Below are 15824 nucleotides of genomic sequence, written 5' to 3' on the forward strand. Positions count from 1 at the left end.
CACAGATGGTCACTATGTAGTTATTATAGAGTTCTTAACCCATTTGAGCACTTAGCTAATCACTATTAGCATGTAGCTAATCACTGCTAGCATGACTAGCATGTTGGAAGTCCAGTGTGCTAGCATGAGTCAAAAAATCCAACCGCCATGTCTGTACGATGTTCTGATGCAGAGATATAGGTCGTGCAAAACGGTTGCTAGGGTACTTCATTTGGTTGCTATGGAGTGGCTTGGCAGCTGCCAATGGTGATACTCCGAGGCTGCTCGCCAATATAAACCAACCCCCATGCCTCTACGATGTTCTGATGCAGAGATATAGATCTTGCAAAACGGTTGCTAGGGTACTGTGTTTGGTTGCTAGGGAGTGGCCTGGCAGCTGCCAATGATGATACTCCAATGGTCGCTTGCTAATATAAACCAACCCCCATGCTTCTATGTCTTTCAGATGTTAAGATATCTCTCTATACTTTGGGTTGCTAGGTAGCTCTTAATGGTTGCTAGGGCGTGGCTAGGTTGTCTTGAAGGAGATACATGATTGGCCGTTTGCTGCCCCGAGTCAAACGAGCCCACCCTCATGTTTCTATGACACTTCTATCCAAAGTTATTCATTTGATCTTTTTCAATGGAAGTCTATGGGGCTTGTTGCTATGGTGCTCTATATGGTTGCTAGGGCGTGGCTTGATAGCTGCATAATGATCCTGAGATTCTGATTGGTTGCCTGATTCAAATGAGCCCACCCCCTTGTCTCTATGACACTGTGATCCTGAGTTATGCACATTACAAAATCCCTATGTAATTTCCCATAGTAGGAAAAACACACTGTTTCATGGGCGATCCCTCACCATAATATGTCTATGGGGCAAATTTGGGGGGCCCTTGCGCCCCAGGGGTACAACTTATACCCCACTGCGGGGTATGTTCTCGCACAGCCTGATAGCCTCTCCAAATGTGGTGATTCACATGTTTCTGCGAAATTCTCTCTTGGAGCTACGGTCTGTCAAAGTTTTCCGTAATGCATTTCCTATGGGACGTTTTTCGGGCGATTTTTCGCCCGCTGTACGAAAATCGTACGCCCGATCGCTTATAAAAGTCATAGCACCCTTCTCCTCAATAGGCCGCACGATTTGACGCCTGTTTTGTTGGTCTGTGACAAAAACTGCGGGACGAGTTACGCGCCGAAGTTTTGTACGGAAGAAGTAAGAAGAATAATAATAATAACTAGAAGGTACATTTCCTGAAGAAAATGTGAGTGGTGCTTGCAGTGGCAAAACTCTGCGCCCTGTAGCCACCCATGATGCCTGTGTGATGTTTTGAAGCAGAGATATAAGGATTTATATTGCTACATGGTTGCTAGGGTGCTCTATATGGTTGCTATGGTCTGACTATATAGTTTATGGGGTGATATTTAAAGATTATTTACCAGCCTGAATGCAAAAAGCCCAAGCCAGTGTTTCTATATAGTTATTTTTGCTGAGATACAGCTTTTAAATGTAGTTAAACAGTTGCTAGGGGGCTAAAATTGGTTGCTAGGGCATGGATATGAAGTTGTTATGTCACTACTTATGGACTGCTTGATAGGCCGAGTCAAAAGAGCCCTCTCCCAAGCCTCTATGACTTTCTGATCCAAAGATATGATGTCAGATAGTTTTTCCAATGTTAAGTCAATGGGATATTTTCACACATTTTCTTCGCCCGCTGTACGATTATCGTAAGTCCGATTGGTTAGAAAAGTCATAGCACACCTCTCCTCAATATCCCGCACGATTTGACACCTCATTCATGGGTCTGTGACAAAAAATGCGGGAGGAGTAGCGTGCCAAAATTTTGTAAAGGCGAATAGTAATAGTAACACTAGAAGGTACATTTCCTGAAGAAAATGTGAGTGGTGCTTGCAGTGGCAAAACTCTTCGCCCTGTAGCCACCCATGATGCCTGTGTGATGTTTTGAAGCAGAGATAGAAGGATTTATATTGCTACATGGTTGCTAGGGTGCTCTATATGGTTGCTATGGTGTGACTATATAGTTTATGGGGTGATATTTAAAGATTATTTACCAGCCTGAATGCAAAAAGCCCAAGCCAGTGTTTCTATATAGTTATTTTTGCTGAGATACAGCTTTTAAATGTAGTTAAACAGTTGCTAGGGGGCTAAAATTGGTTGCTAGGGCATGGATATGAAGTTGTTATGTCACTACTTATGGACTGCTTGATAGGCCGAGTCAAAAGAGCCCTCTCCCAAGCCTCTATGACTTTCTGATCCAAAGATATGATGTCAGATAGTTTTTCCAATGTTAAGTCAATGGGATATTTTCACACATTTTCTTCGCCCGGTGTACGATTATCATAAGTCCGATTGCTTAGAAAAGTCATAGCACACCTCTCCTCAATATCCCGCACGATTTGACACCTCATTCATGGGTCTGTGACAAAAAATGCGGGAGGAGTAGCGTGCCAAAGTTTTGTCAAGGCGGATAGTAATAGTAACACTAGAAGGTACATTTCCTGAAGAAAATGTGAGTGGTGCTTGCAGTGGCAAAACTCTGCGCCCTGTTGCTAGGGTGTTGCAATGAGGTTGCTATGGTGGTTACTAGGGTACCCTGGGTGGTTGCTAGGGTCCACATGATGGTTGCTAGGGTACTCAGGGTGGTTGCTAGTGTACCCGGGGTGGTTGCTAGGGTGGTTGCTAGGGTCCCTATGATGGTTGCTAGGGCCGTTGCTAGGGTACGCAGTGTGGTTGCTAGGGTAATCGGGGTGGTTGCTAGGGTGTTGTTATTTGGTTGCTAGGGTACCCGGTGTGGTTGCTAGGGCGGTTGCTAGGGTCCCCATGATGGTTGCTAGGGCCGTTGCTAGGGTACCCAGGGTGGTTGCTAGGGTAATCGGGGTGGTTGCTAGGGTGTTGCTATGTGGTTGCTAGGGTACCCGGGATGGTTGCTAGGGCGGTTGCTAGGGTCCCCATGATGGTTGCTAGGGCCGTTGCTAGGGTACTCAGGGTGGTTGCTAGGGTACCCGGGGTGGTTGCTAGGGCGGTTGCTAGGGTCCCCATGATGGTTGCTAGGGCCGTTGCTAAGGTACCCAGGGCGGTTGCTAGGGTAATTGGGGCGGTTGCTAGGGTGTTGCTATGCGGTTGCTAGGGTACCCGGGGTGGTTGCTAGGGCGGTTGCTATGGTAACCTGGGTGGTTGCTAGGCAGTTGCTACGGTACTTGGGGTGGTTGCTAAGGTGTTGCTAGGCGGTTGCTAGGGTGTTTTGGCTGGTTGCTAGGCAGTTGCTATGGTCTCCTGGGTGGTTGCTATGATGTTACTAGGTGGTTGGTAGTTGTCACAGATGGTCACTATGTAGTTATTATAGAGTTCTTAGCCCATTTGAGCACTTAGCTAATCACTATTAGCATGTAGCTAATCACTGCTAGCATGACTAGCATGTTGGAAGTCCAGTGTGCTAGCATGAGTCAAAAAATCCAACCGCCATGTCTGTACGATGTTCTGATGCAGAGATATAGGTCATGCAAAACGGTTGCTAGGGTACTCCGTTTGGTTGCTATGGAGTGGCTTGGCAGCTGCCAATGGTGATACTCCAAAGGCTGCTCGCCAATATAAACCAACCCCCATGCCTCTACGATGTTCTGATGCAGAGATATAGATCTTGCAAAACGGTTGCTAGGGTACTGTGTTTGGTTGCTAGGGAGTGGCCTGGCAGCTGCCAATGATGATACTTCAAAGTCTGCTTGACAATATAAACCAACCCCCATGCTTCTATGTCTTTCAGATGTTAAGATATCTCTCTATACTGTGGGTTGCTAGGTAGCTCTTAATGGTTGCTAGGGCGTGGCTAGGTTGTCTTGAAGGAGATACATGATTGGCCGATTGCTGCCCGAGTCAAACGAGCCCACCCTCATGTTTCTATGACACTTCAATCCAAAGTTATTAATTTGATATTTTTCAATGGAAGTCTATGGGGCTTGTTGCTATGGCGCTCTATATGGTTGCTAGGGCGTGGCTTGATAGATTCACAGTGATCCTGAGAGGCTGATTGGTTGCCTGATTCAAATGAGCCCACCCCCTTGTCTCTATGACAATGTGATCCAGAGTTATGTTCAATACAAAATCCCTATGTCATTTCCCATAGTAGGAAAAGCACAGTGTTTCATGGGCGATCCCTCACCATACTATGTCAATGGGGCAACTTTGGGGGTCTCTAGCACCCCAGGGGTACAACTTGTACCCCTCTGAGAGGTGTCCTCTCACACAGCCTGATAGCCTCTCCAAATGTGGTGATTCACATGTTTCTGCGAAATTCTCTCTCGGAGCTACGATCCGTCAAAGTTGGACGTAATGCGTTGTCTATGCGATTTTTCGGCCGATATTTCGCCCAGTGTACGAACATCGTACGCCCGATCGCTTATAAAAGTCATAGCACACCATTCCCGATTAGGCCGCACGATTTGACGCCTGTTTCGTTGGTCTGTGACGAAAACTGCGGGACTAGTTACGCGCCGAAGTTTTGGCGGAAGAAGAATAAGAATAAGAATAATAACTAGAAAGTACATTTCCTGAAGAAAATGTGAGTGGTGCTTGCAGTGGCAAAACTCGCCCCTCTGTTGCTAAGGTGTGGTTGCTAGGGTACCCGGGGTGGTTGCTAGGGTCCCTATGATGGTTGCTAGGGCCGTTGCTAGGGTACCCAGGGTGGTTGCTAGGGTAATCGGGGTGGTTGCTAGGGTGTTGCTATGTGGTTGCTAGGGTACCCGGGGTGGTTGCTAGGGTGGTTGCTAGGGTCCCCATGATGGTTGCTAGGGCCGTTGCTAAGGTACACAGGGTGGTTGCTAGGGTAATTGGGGCGGTTGCTAGGGTGTTGCTATGTGGTTGCTAGGGTACCCGGGGTGGTTGCTAGGCAGTTGCTATGGTCTCCTGGGTGGTTGTTATGATGTTACTAGGTGGTTGGTAGTTGTCACAGATGGTCACTATGTAGTTATTATAGAGTTCTTAGCCCATTTGAGCACTTAGCTAATCACTATTAGCATGTAGCTAATCACTGCTAGCATGACTAGCATGTTGGAAGTCCAGTGTGCTAGCATGAGTCAAAAAATCCAACTGCCATGTCTGTACGATGTTCTGATGCAGAGATATAGGTCGTGCAAAACGGTTGCTAGGGTACTCCGTTTGGTTGCTATGGAGTGGCTTGGCAGCTGCCAATGGTGATACTCCAAAGGCTGCTTGCCAATATAAACCAACCCCCATGCCTCTACGATGTTCTGATGCAGAGATATAGATCTTGCAAAACGGTTGCTAGGGTACTGTGTTTGGTTGCTAGGGAGTGGCCTGGCAACTGCCAATGATGATACTCCGAAGTCTGCTTGCTAGTATGAATGATATAAACCAACCCCCATGCCTTTATGATATTCAGATTTGAAGATATCTCTCTATGCTTTTGGTCGCTAGGGAGGTCCAAATGGTTGCTAGGGCGTGGCTATGAAGTGTTGAAGGTGATTCGTGATTGGCCATTTGCTGCCCCGAGTCAAACGAGCCAACCCTCATGTTTCTATGACACTTCTATCCAAAGTTATTCATTTTATATTTTTCAATGGAAGTCTATGGAGCTTGTTGCTATGGTGCTCTATATGGTTGCTAGGGCGTGGCTTGATAGCTTCATAATGATCCTGAGAGTCTGATTGGTTGCCTGATTCAAATGAGCCCACCCCCTTGTCTCTATGACACTGTGATCCATAGTTATGTTCAATGCAAAATCCCTATGTAATTTCCCACAGTAGGAAAAACACATTGTTACATGGGCGATCCCTCACCATTGGCTTAGTATGGGGCAAATTTGGGGGGCTCTTGCGCCCCAGGGGTACAACTTATACCCCATTGCGGGGTATGATCGCGCACAGCCTGATAGCCTCTCCAAATGTGGTGATTCACATGTTTCTGCGAAATTCTCACTCGGAGCTACGATCCGTCAAAGTTGGCCGCAATGCATTGTCTATGGGATTTATCGCCCGATTTATCGCCCACCGGACGAACATCGTACGCCCGATCGCTTATAAAAGTCATAGCACACCATTCCCGTATAGGCCGCACGATTTGACGCCTGTTTCGTTGGTCTGTGACGAAAACTGCGGGACTAGTTACGCGCCGAAATTTGTACGGATCTATAAGAAGAATCAGAATAATAATAATAAGTATGTGAGATAGTAATAGTGATGCCTTGCCTCCGGCAAGCACCACTAATAATAAGTATGTGAGATAGTAATAGTGATGCCTTGCCTCCGGCAAGCACCACTAACTAGAAGGTACATTTCCTGAAGAAAATGTGAGTGGTGCTTGCAGTGGCAAAACTCTGCGCCCTGTAGCCACCCATGATGCCTGTGTGATGTTTTGAAGCAGAGATAGAAGGATTTATATTGCTAAATGGTTGCTAGGGTGCTCTATATGGTTGCTATGGTGTGACTATATAGTTTATGGGGTGATATTTAAAGATTATTTACCAGCCTGAATGCAAAAAGCCCAAGCCAGTGTTTCTATATAGTTATTTTTGCTGAGATACAGCTTTTAAATGTAGTTAAACAGTTGCTAGGTGGCTAAAATTGGTTGCTAGGGCATGGATATGAAGTTGTTATGTCACTACTTATGGACTGCTTGATAGGCCGAGTCAAAAGAGCCCTCTCCCAAGCCTCTATGACTTTCTGATCCAAAGATATGATGTCAGATAGTTTTTCCAATGTTAAGTCAATGGGATATTTTCACACATTTTCTTCGCCCGCTGTACGATTATCGTAAGTCCGATTGCTTAGAAAAGTCATAGCACACCTCTCCTCAATATCCCGCACGATTTGACGCCTCATTCATGGGTCTGTGACAAAAAATGCGGGAGGAGTAGCGTGCCAAAGTTTTGTCAAGGCGAATAGTAATAGTAACACTAGAATGTACATTTCCTGAAGAAAATGTGAGTGGTGCTTGCAGTGGCAAAACTCGCCCCTCTGTTGCTAAGGTGTGGTTGCTAGGGTACCCGGGGTGGTTGCTAGGGCGGTTGCTAGGGTCCCCATGATGGTTGCTAGGGCCGTTGCTAGAGTACCCAGGGTGGTTGCTAGGGTAATCGGGGGGGTTGCTAGGGTGTTGCTATGTGGTTGCTAGGGTACCCGGGGTGGTTGCTAGGGCGGTTGCTAGGGTCCCCATGATGGTTGCTAGGGCCGTTGCTAAGGTACCCAGGGTGATTGCTAGGGTAATTGGGGCGGTTGCTAGGGTGTTGCTATGTGGTTGCTAGGGTACCCGGGGTGGTTGCTAGGCAGCTGCTATGGTAACCAGGGTGGTTGTTATGATGTTACTTGGTGGTTGGTAGTTGTCACAGATGGTCACTATGTAGTTATTATAGAGTTCTTAGCCCATTTGAGCACTTAGCTAATCACTATTAGCATGTAGCTAATCACTGCTAGCATGACTAGCATGTTGGAAGTCCAGTGTGCTAGCATGAGTCAAAAAATCCAACCGCCATGTCAGTACGATGTTCTGATGCCGAGATATAGGTCGTGCAAAACGGTTGCTAGGGTACTCCATTTGGTTGCTATGGAGTGGCTTGGCAGCTGCCAATGGTGATACTCCAAAGGTTGCTCGCCAATATAAACCAACCCCCATGCCTCTACGATGTTCTGATGCAGAGATATAGATCTTGCAAAATGGTTGCTAGGGTACTGTGTTTGGTTGCTAGGGAGTGGCCTGGCAGCTGCCAATGATGATACTCCAATGGCAGCTTGCTAATATAAACCAACCCCCATGCTTCTATGTCTTTCAGATGTTAAGATATCTCTGTATACTTTGGGTTGCTAGGTAGCTCTTAATGGTTGCTAGGGCGTGGCTAGGTTGTCTTGAAGGAGATACATGATTGGCCGTTTGCTGCCCGAGTCAAACGAGCCCACCCTCATGTTTCTGTGACACTTCTATCCAAAGTTATTCATTTGATCTTTTTCAATGGAAGTGAATGGGGCTTGTTGCTATGGCGCTCTATATGGTTGCTAGGGCGTGGCTTGATAGATTCACAGTGATCCTGAGAGACTGATTGGTTGCCTGATTCAAATGAGCCCACCCCCTTGTCTCTATGACACTATAATCCAGAGTTATGTTCAATGCAAAATCCCTATGTAATTTCCCATAGTAGCCCTCCCTATACTTTGTATTAGGGGCAAATTTGGGGGTCTCTTGCGCCCCAGGGGTACAACTTATACCCCATTGCGGGGTATGTTCTCACACAGCCTGATAGCCTCTCCAAATGTGGTGATTTACGTGTTTCTGCGAAATTCTCTCTCGGAGCTACGATCCGTCAAAATTGGCCGCAATGCATTGTCTATGGGATTTTTCGCCCGTTTTTTCGCCCGGTGTGCGAACATCGTACACCCGATCGCTTATAAAAGTCATAGCACACCATTCCCGATTAGGGCGCACGATTTGACGCCTGTTTCGTTGGTCTGTGACGAAAACTGCGGGACTAGTTACGCGCCGAAAATCGTACGGAAGAAGTAAGAATAATAATAAGTATGTGAGATAATAATAGTGATGCTTTGCCTCCGGCAAGCACCACTAACTAGAAGGTACATTTCCTGAAGAAAATGTGAGTGGTGCTTGCAGTGGCAAAACTCGCCCCTCTGTTGCTAAGGTGTGGTTGCTAGGGTACCCGGGGTGGTTGCTAGGTTCCCTATGATGGTTGCTAGGGCCGTTGCTAGGGTACCCAGGGTGGTTGCTAGGGTAATCGGGGTGGTTGCTAGGGTGTTGCTATTTGGTTGCTAGGGTACCCGGGGTGGTTTCTAGGGCGGTTGCTAGGGTCCCCATGATGGTTGCTAGGGCCGTTGCTAGGGTACCCAGGGTGGTTGCTAGGGTGTTGCTATGTGGTTGCTAGGGTACCCGGGGGTGGTTGCTAGGGCGGTTGCTAGGGTCCCCATGATGGTTGCTAGGGCCGTTGCTAGGGTACCCAGAGTGGTTGCTAGGGTAATCGGGGCGGTTGCTAGGGTGTTGCTATGTGGTTGCTAGGGTACCCGGGGTGGTTGCTAGGGCGGTTGCTAGGGTCCCCATGATGGTTGCTAGGGCCGTTGCTAGGGTACTCAGGGTGGTTGCTAGGGTAATCGGGGTGGTTGCTAGGGTGTTGCTATGTGGTTGCTAGGGTACCCGGGGTGGTTGCTAGGGCGGTTGCTAGGGTCCCCATGATGGTTGCTAGGGCCGTTGCTAGGGTACCCAGGGTGGTTGCTAGGGTAATTGGGGCGGTTGCCAGGGTGTTGCTATGTGGTTGCTAGGGTACCCGGGGTGGTTGCTAGGGCGGTTGCTATGGTAACCTGGGTGGTTGCTAGGCAGTTGCTACGGTACTTGAGGTGGTTGCTAAGGGTTGTTAGGCGGTTGCTAGGGTGTTTTGACTGGTTGCTAGGCAGTTGCTATGGTCTACTGGGTGGTTGCTATGGTGTTACTAGGTGGTTGGTAGTTGTCAGATGGTCACTATGTAGTTATTATAGAGTTCTTAGCCCATTTGAGCACTTAGCTAATCACTATTAGCATGTAGCTGATCACTGCTAGCATGACTAGCATGTTGGAAGTCCAGTTTGCTAGCATGAGACAAAAAATCCAACCGCCCTGTCTGTACGATGTTCTGATGCAGAGATATAGGTCGTGCAAAACGGTTGCTAGGGTACTCCGTTTGGTTGCTATGGAGTGGCCTGGCAGCTGCCAATGATGATACTCCAAAGGCTGCTCGCCAATATAAACCAACCCCCATGCCTCTACGATGTTCTGATGCAGAGATATAGATCTTGCAAAACGGTTGCTAGGGTACTGTGTTTGGTTGCTAGGGAGTGGCCTGGCAGCTGCCAATGATGATACTCCAATGGTTGCTTGCTAATATAAACCAACCCCCATGCTTCTATGTCTTTCAGATGTTAAGATATCTATCTTTGGATTTAGGTTGCTAGGTAGCTCTTAACGGTTGCTAGGGCGTGGCTAGGAAGTCTTAAAGGTGATAAGTGATTGGCCGTTTGCTGCTCGAGTCAAACGAGCCCACCCTCATGTTTCTATGACACTTCTATCCTATGTTATTCACTTTATATTTTTCAATGGAAGTCTATGGGGCTTGTTGCTATGGTGCTCTATATGGTTGCTAGGGCGTGGCTTGATAGCTTTATAATGATCCTGAGAGTCTGATTGGTTGCTTGATTCAAATGAGCCCACCCCCTTGTCTCTATGACACTGTGATGCAGAGTTATGTTCAATACAATATCCCTATGTAATTTCCCATTTCAGGAAAAACACAGTGTTTCATGGGCTATCCCGCACCATTGTAAGTCTATGGGGAAACTTTCGGGGTCTCTAGCGCCCCAGGGGTACAACTTGTACCCCTCTGCGAGGTATGTTCTCGCACAGCCTTATAGCCTCTCCAAATGTGGTGATTCACATGTTTCTGCGAAATTCTCACTCGGAGCTACGATCCGTCAAATTTTTTTGTAATGCATTTCCTATGGGACGTTTTTCGGCCGTTTTTTCGCCCGCTGTACGAACATCGTACACCCGATCGCTTATAAAAGTCATAGCACACCATTCCCGAATAGGCCGCACGATTTGACGCCTGTTTCGTTGGTCTGTGACAAAAACTGCGGGACTAGTTACGCGCCGAAATTTTGTACGGAAGAAGAAGAAGAATAATAAGTATGTGAGATAATAATAGTGATGCCTTGCCTCCGGCAAGCACCACTAACTAGAAGGTACATTTCCTGAAGAAAATGTGAGTGGTGCTTGCAGTGGCAAAACTCGCCCCTCTGTTGCTAAGGTGTGGTTGGTAGGACCATTGCTAAGGTACACTTGGTTGCTATGGTGGTTGCTAGGGTCCCCATGATGGTTGCTAGGGCCATTGCTAGGTTACCCAGGATGGTTGCTAGGGTAATCAGGGTGGTTGCTAGGGTTTTGCTATGTGGTTGCTAGGGTACCCGGGGTTGTTGCTAGGGCGGTTGCTAGGGTCCCCTTGATGGTTGCTAAGGCCGTTGCTAGGGTACCCATATTGGTTGCTAGGGTAATCTGGGTGGTTGCTAGGGTGTTGCTATGTGGTTGCTAGGGTACCCGGGGTGGTTGCTAGGGCGGTTGCTAGGGTCCCCATGATGGTTGCTAGGGCCGTTGCTAGGGTACTCAGGGTGGTTGCTAGGGTAATCGGGGTGGTTGCTAGGGTGTTGCTATGTGGTTGCTAGGGTACCCGGGGTGGTTGCTAGGGCGGTTGCTAGGGTCCCCATGATGGTTGCTAGGGCCGTTGCTAAGGTACCCAGGGTGGTTGCTAGGGTACTTGGGGGGGTTGCTAAGGTGTTGCTAGGTGGTTGCTAGGGTGTTTTGGCTGGTTGCTAGGCAGTTGCTATGGTCTCCTGGGTGGTTGCTATGATGTTACTAGGTGGTTGGTAGTTGTCACAGATGGTCACTATGTAGTTATTATAGAGTTCTTAGCCCATTTGAGCACTTAGCTAATCACTATTAGCATGTAGCTAATCACTGCTAGCATGACTAGCATGTTGGAAGTCCAGTGTGCTAGCATGAGTCAAAAAATCCAACCGCCATGTCTGTACGATGTTCTGATGCAGAGATATAGGTCGTGCAAAACGGTTGCTAGGGTACTCCGTTTGGTTGCTATGGAGTGGCTTGGCAGCTGCCAATGGTGATACTCCAAAGGCTGCTCGTCAATATAAACCAACCCCCATGCCTCTACGATGTTTTGATGCAGAGATATAGATCTTGCAAAACGGTTGCTAGGGTACTGTGTTTGGTTGCTAGGGAGTGGCCTTGCAACTGCCAATAATGATACTCCAATGGTTGCTTGTTAATATAAACCAACCCCCATGCTTCTATGTCTTTCAGATGTAAATATATCTCTCTATACTTTGGGTTGCTAGGTAACTCTTAATGGTTGCTAGGGCGTGGCTAGGTTGTCTTGAAGGAGATACATGATTGGCCGTTGGCTGCCCGAGTCAAACGAGCCCACCCTCATGTTTCTATGACACTTCTATCCAAAGTTATTCATTTGATCTTTTTCAATGGAAGTCTATGGGGCTTGTTGCTATGGTGCTCTATATGGTTGCTAGGGCGTGGCTTGATAGATTCACAGTGATCCTGAGAGACTGATTGGTTGCCTGATTCAAATGAGCCCACCCCCTTGTCTCTATGACATTGTGATCCAGAGTTATGTTCAATACAAAATCCCTATGTAATTTCCCACAGTAGGAAAAACACATTGTTTAATGGGCGATCCCTCCCCATTGGCTTAGTATGGGGCAACTTTGGGGGGCTCTTGCGCCCCAGGGGTACAACTTATACCCCATTGCGGGGTATGATCGCGCACAGCCTGATAGCCTCTCCAAATGTGGTGATTCACATATTTCTGCGAAATTCTTGCTCGGAGCTACGATCCGTCAAAGTTGGCCGTAATGCATTGTCTATGCGATTTTTCGGCCGTTATTTCGCCCGGTGTACGAACATCGTACGCCCGATCGCTTATAAAAGTCATAGCACACCATTCCCGATTAGGCCGCACGATTTGACGCCTGTTTCGTTGGTCTGTGACAAAAACTGCGGGACTAGTTACGCGCCGAAATTTGTACGGAAGAATAATAATAATAAGTATGTGAGATAATAATAGTAGTGCCTTGCCTCCGGCAAGCACCACTAATAATAAGTATGTGAGATAGTAATAGTGTTGCCTTGCCTCCGGCAAGCACCACTAACTAGAAGGTACATTTCCTGAAGAAAATGTGAGTGGTGCTTGCAGTGGCAAAACTCGCCCCTCTGTTGCTAGGCTGTTGCAATGAGGTTGCTACAGTGGTTGCTAAGGTACCCTGGGTGGTTGCTAGGGCGGTTGCTAGGGTCCCCATGATGGTTCCTAAGGTACCCTCGGTGGTTGCTAGGGTAATCTGGGTGGTTGCTAGGGTCCCCAGGATGGTTGCTAGGGCCGTTGCTAGGGTACTCAGGGTGGTTGCTAGGGTAATTGGGGTTGTTGCTAGGGTGTTGCTATGTGGTTGCTAGGGTACCCACGGTGGTTGCTAGGGTTCCTGGGGTGGTTGCTAGGGCGGTTGCTAGGGTCCCCATGATGGTTGCTAGGGCCGTTGCTAGGGTACTCAGGGTGGTTGCTAGGGTAATCGGGGTGGTTGCTAGGGTGTTGCTATGTGGTTGCTAGGGTACCCGGGGTGGTTGCTAGGGTCCCCATGATGGTTGCTAGGGCCGTTGCTAAGGTACCCAGGGTGGTTGCTAGGGTAATTGGGGCGGTTGCTAGGGTGTTGCTATGTGGTTGCTAGGGTACCCGGGGTGGTTGCTAGGGCGGTTGCTAGGGTCCCCATGATGGTTGCTAGGGCCGTTGCTAAGGTACCCAGGGTGGTTGCTAGGGTGATTGGGGCGGTTGCTAGGGTGTTGCTATGTGGTTGCTAGGGTACCCGAGGTGGTTGCTAGGGCGGTTGCTATGGTAACCTGGGTGGTTGCTAGGCAGTTGCTACGGTACTTGGGGTGGTTGCTAAGGTGTTGCTAGGCGGTTGCTAGGGTACCCGGGGTGGTTGCTAGGCAGTTGCTATGGTCTCCTGGGTGGTTGCTATGATGTTACTAGGTGGTTGGTAGTTGTCACAGATGGTCACTATGTAGTTATTATAGAGTTCTTAGCCCATTTGAGCACTTAGCTAATCACTATTAGCATGTAGCTAATCACTGCTAGCATGACTAGCATGTTGGAAGTCCAGTGTGCTAGCATGAGTCAAAAAATCCAACCGCCATGTCTGTGCGATGTTCTGATGCAGAGATATAGGTCGTGCAAAACGGTTGCTAGGGTACTCCGTTTGGTTGCTATGGAGTGGCTTGGCAGCTGCCAATGGTGATACTCCAAAGGCTGCTCGCCAATATAAACCAACCCCCATGCCTCTACGATGTTCTGATGCAGAGATATAGATCTTGCAAAACGGTTGCTAGGGTACTGTGTTTGGTTGCTAGGGAGTGGCCTGGCAGCTGCCAATGATGATACTCCAATGGTCGCTTGCTAATATAAACCAACCCCCATGCTTCTATGTCTTTCAGATGTTAAGATATCTCTCTATACTTTGGGTTGCTAGGTAGCTCTTAATGGTTGCTAGGGCGTGGCTAGGTTGTCTTGAAGGAGATACATGATTGGCCGTTTGCTGCCCCGAGTCAAACGAGCCCACCCTCATGTTTCTATGACACTTCTATCCAAAGTTATTCATTTTATCTTTTTCAATGGAAGTCTATGGGGCTTGTTGCTATGGTGCTCTATATGGTTGCTAGGGCGTGGCTTGATAGATTCACAGTGATCCTGAGAGACTGATTGGTTGCCTGATTCAAATGAGCCCACCCCCTTGTCTCTATGACACTGTGATCCAGAGTTATGTTCAATACAAAATCCCTATGTAATGTCCCATAGCAGGAAAAGTCCTCCCTATACTTTGTATTAGGGCCAATTTTGGGGGGCTCTTGCGCCCCAGGGGTACAACTTATACCCCACTGCGGGGTATGTTCTCGCACAGCCTGATAGCCTCTCCAAATGTGGAGATTCACGTGTTTCTGCGAAATTCTCTCTCGGAGCTACGATCCGTCAAAGTTGGCCGCAATGCATTGTCTATGCGATTTTTCGCCCGTTTTTTCGCCCGGTGTACGAACATCGTACGCCCGATCGCTTATAAAAGTCATAGCACACCATTCCCGATTAGGCCGCACGATTTGACGCCTGTTTCGTTGGTCTGTGACAAAAACTGCGGGACTAGTTACGCGCCGAAATTTGTACGGATCTAGTATAATAATAATAATAATAACTAGAAGGTACATTTCCTGAAGAAAATGTGAGTGGTGCTTGCAGTGGCAAAACTCTGCGCCCTGTAGCCACCCATGATGCCTGTGTGATGTTTTGAAGCAGAGATAGAAGGATTTATATTGCTACATGGTTGCTAGGGTGCTCTATATGGTTGCTATGGTGTGACTATATAGTTTATGGGGTGATATTTAAAGATTATTTACCAGCCTGAATGCAAAAAGCCAAAGCCAGTGTTTCTATATAGTTATTTTGCTGACATATAGCATTTATATGTTGTTAAACAGTTGCTATGGTGCTAAAAGTGGTTGCTAGGGCGTGGCTATGAAGTTGTTATGTCACTACTTATGTACTGCTTGATAGGCCGAGTCAAAAGAGCCCTCTGCCAAGCCTGTATGACTTTCTGATCCAAAGATATGATGTCAGATAGTTTTTCCAATGTTAAGTCAATGGGATATTTTCACACATTTTCTTCGCCCGCTGTACGATTATCGTAAGTCCGATTCCTTAGAAAAGTCATAGCACACCTCTCCTCAATAAGCCGCATGTTTTGACATCTCATTCATGGGTCTGCGACAAAAAATGCGGGAGGAGTAGCGTGCCAAAGTTCTGTCAAGGCGAATAGTAATAGTAACACTAGAAGGTACATTTCCTGAAGAAAATGTGAGTGGTGCTTGCAGTGGCAAAACTCGCCCCTCTGTTGCTAGGGTGTTGCAATGAGGTTGCTAGGGTACATGGGGTGGTTGCTAGGGCGGTTGCTAGGGTCCCCATGATGGTTGCTAGGGCCGTTGCTAAGGTACCCAGGGTGGTTGCTAGGGTAATCGGGATGGTTGCTAGGGTGTTGCTATGTGGTTGCTAGGGTACCCGGGGTGGTTGCTAGGGCGGTTGCTAGGGTCCCCATGATGGTTGCTAGGGCGGTTGCTAGGGTACCCAGGGTGGTTGCTAGGGTAATCGGGATGGTTGCTAGGGTGTTGCTATGTGGTTGCTAGGGTACCCGGGGTGGTTGCTAGGGCGGTTGCTAGGGTCCCCATGAT

At 47.8% G+C, this 15824-nt stretch overlaps 1 long non-coding RNA gene across 10 annotated transcripts in view; it reads left to right on the forward strand.

Annotated features, from left to right (window-relative positions):
* Nucleotides 1-15824, forward strand: part of LOC127958090 (uncharacterized) — a 90127-nt gene that overhangs the window by 60950 nt on the left and 13353 nt on the right. For 2 of the 10 annotated variants that reach the window (XR_008153961.1, XR_008153960.1), the window contains 2 exons: nt 11307-11586; nt 13780-13999. The exons of 4 other annotated variants lie outside the window; for them this stretch is intronic. This is a non-coding gene — a long non-coding RNA (uncharacterized LOC127958090). Of the gene's footprint in view, nt 1-44; nt 400-5122; nt 5437-7231; nt 7594-9594; nt 9853-11306; nt 11587-13779; nt 14000-15824 lie in introns of those variants that run through there. 4 more of the 10 variants (XR_008153959.1, XR_008153963.1, XR_008153964.1 and 1 more) reach the window with 4 other exon arrangements.

This window comes from Carassius gibelio, chromosome B5 (assembly GCF_023724105.1).
Source record: "Carassius gibelio isolate Cgi1373 ecotype wild population from Czech Republic chromosome B5, carGib1.2-hapl.c, whole genome shotgun sequence".
In the NCBI taxonomy this organism is placed as follows: domain Eukaryota; kingdom Metazoa; phylum Chordata; class Actinopteri; order Cypriniformes; family Cyprinidae; genus Carassius; species Carassius gibelio.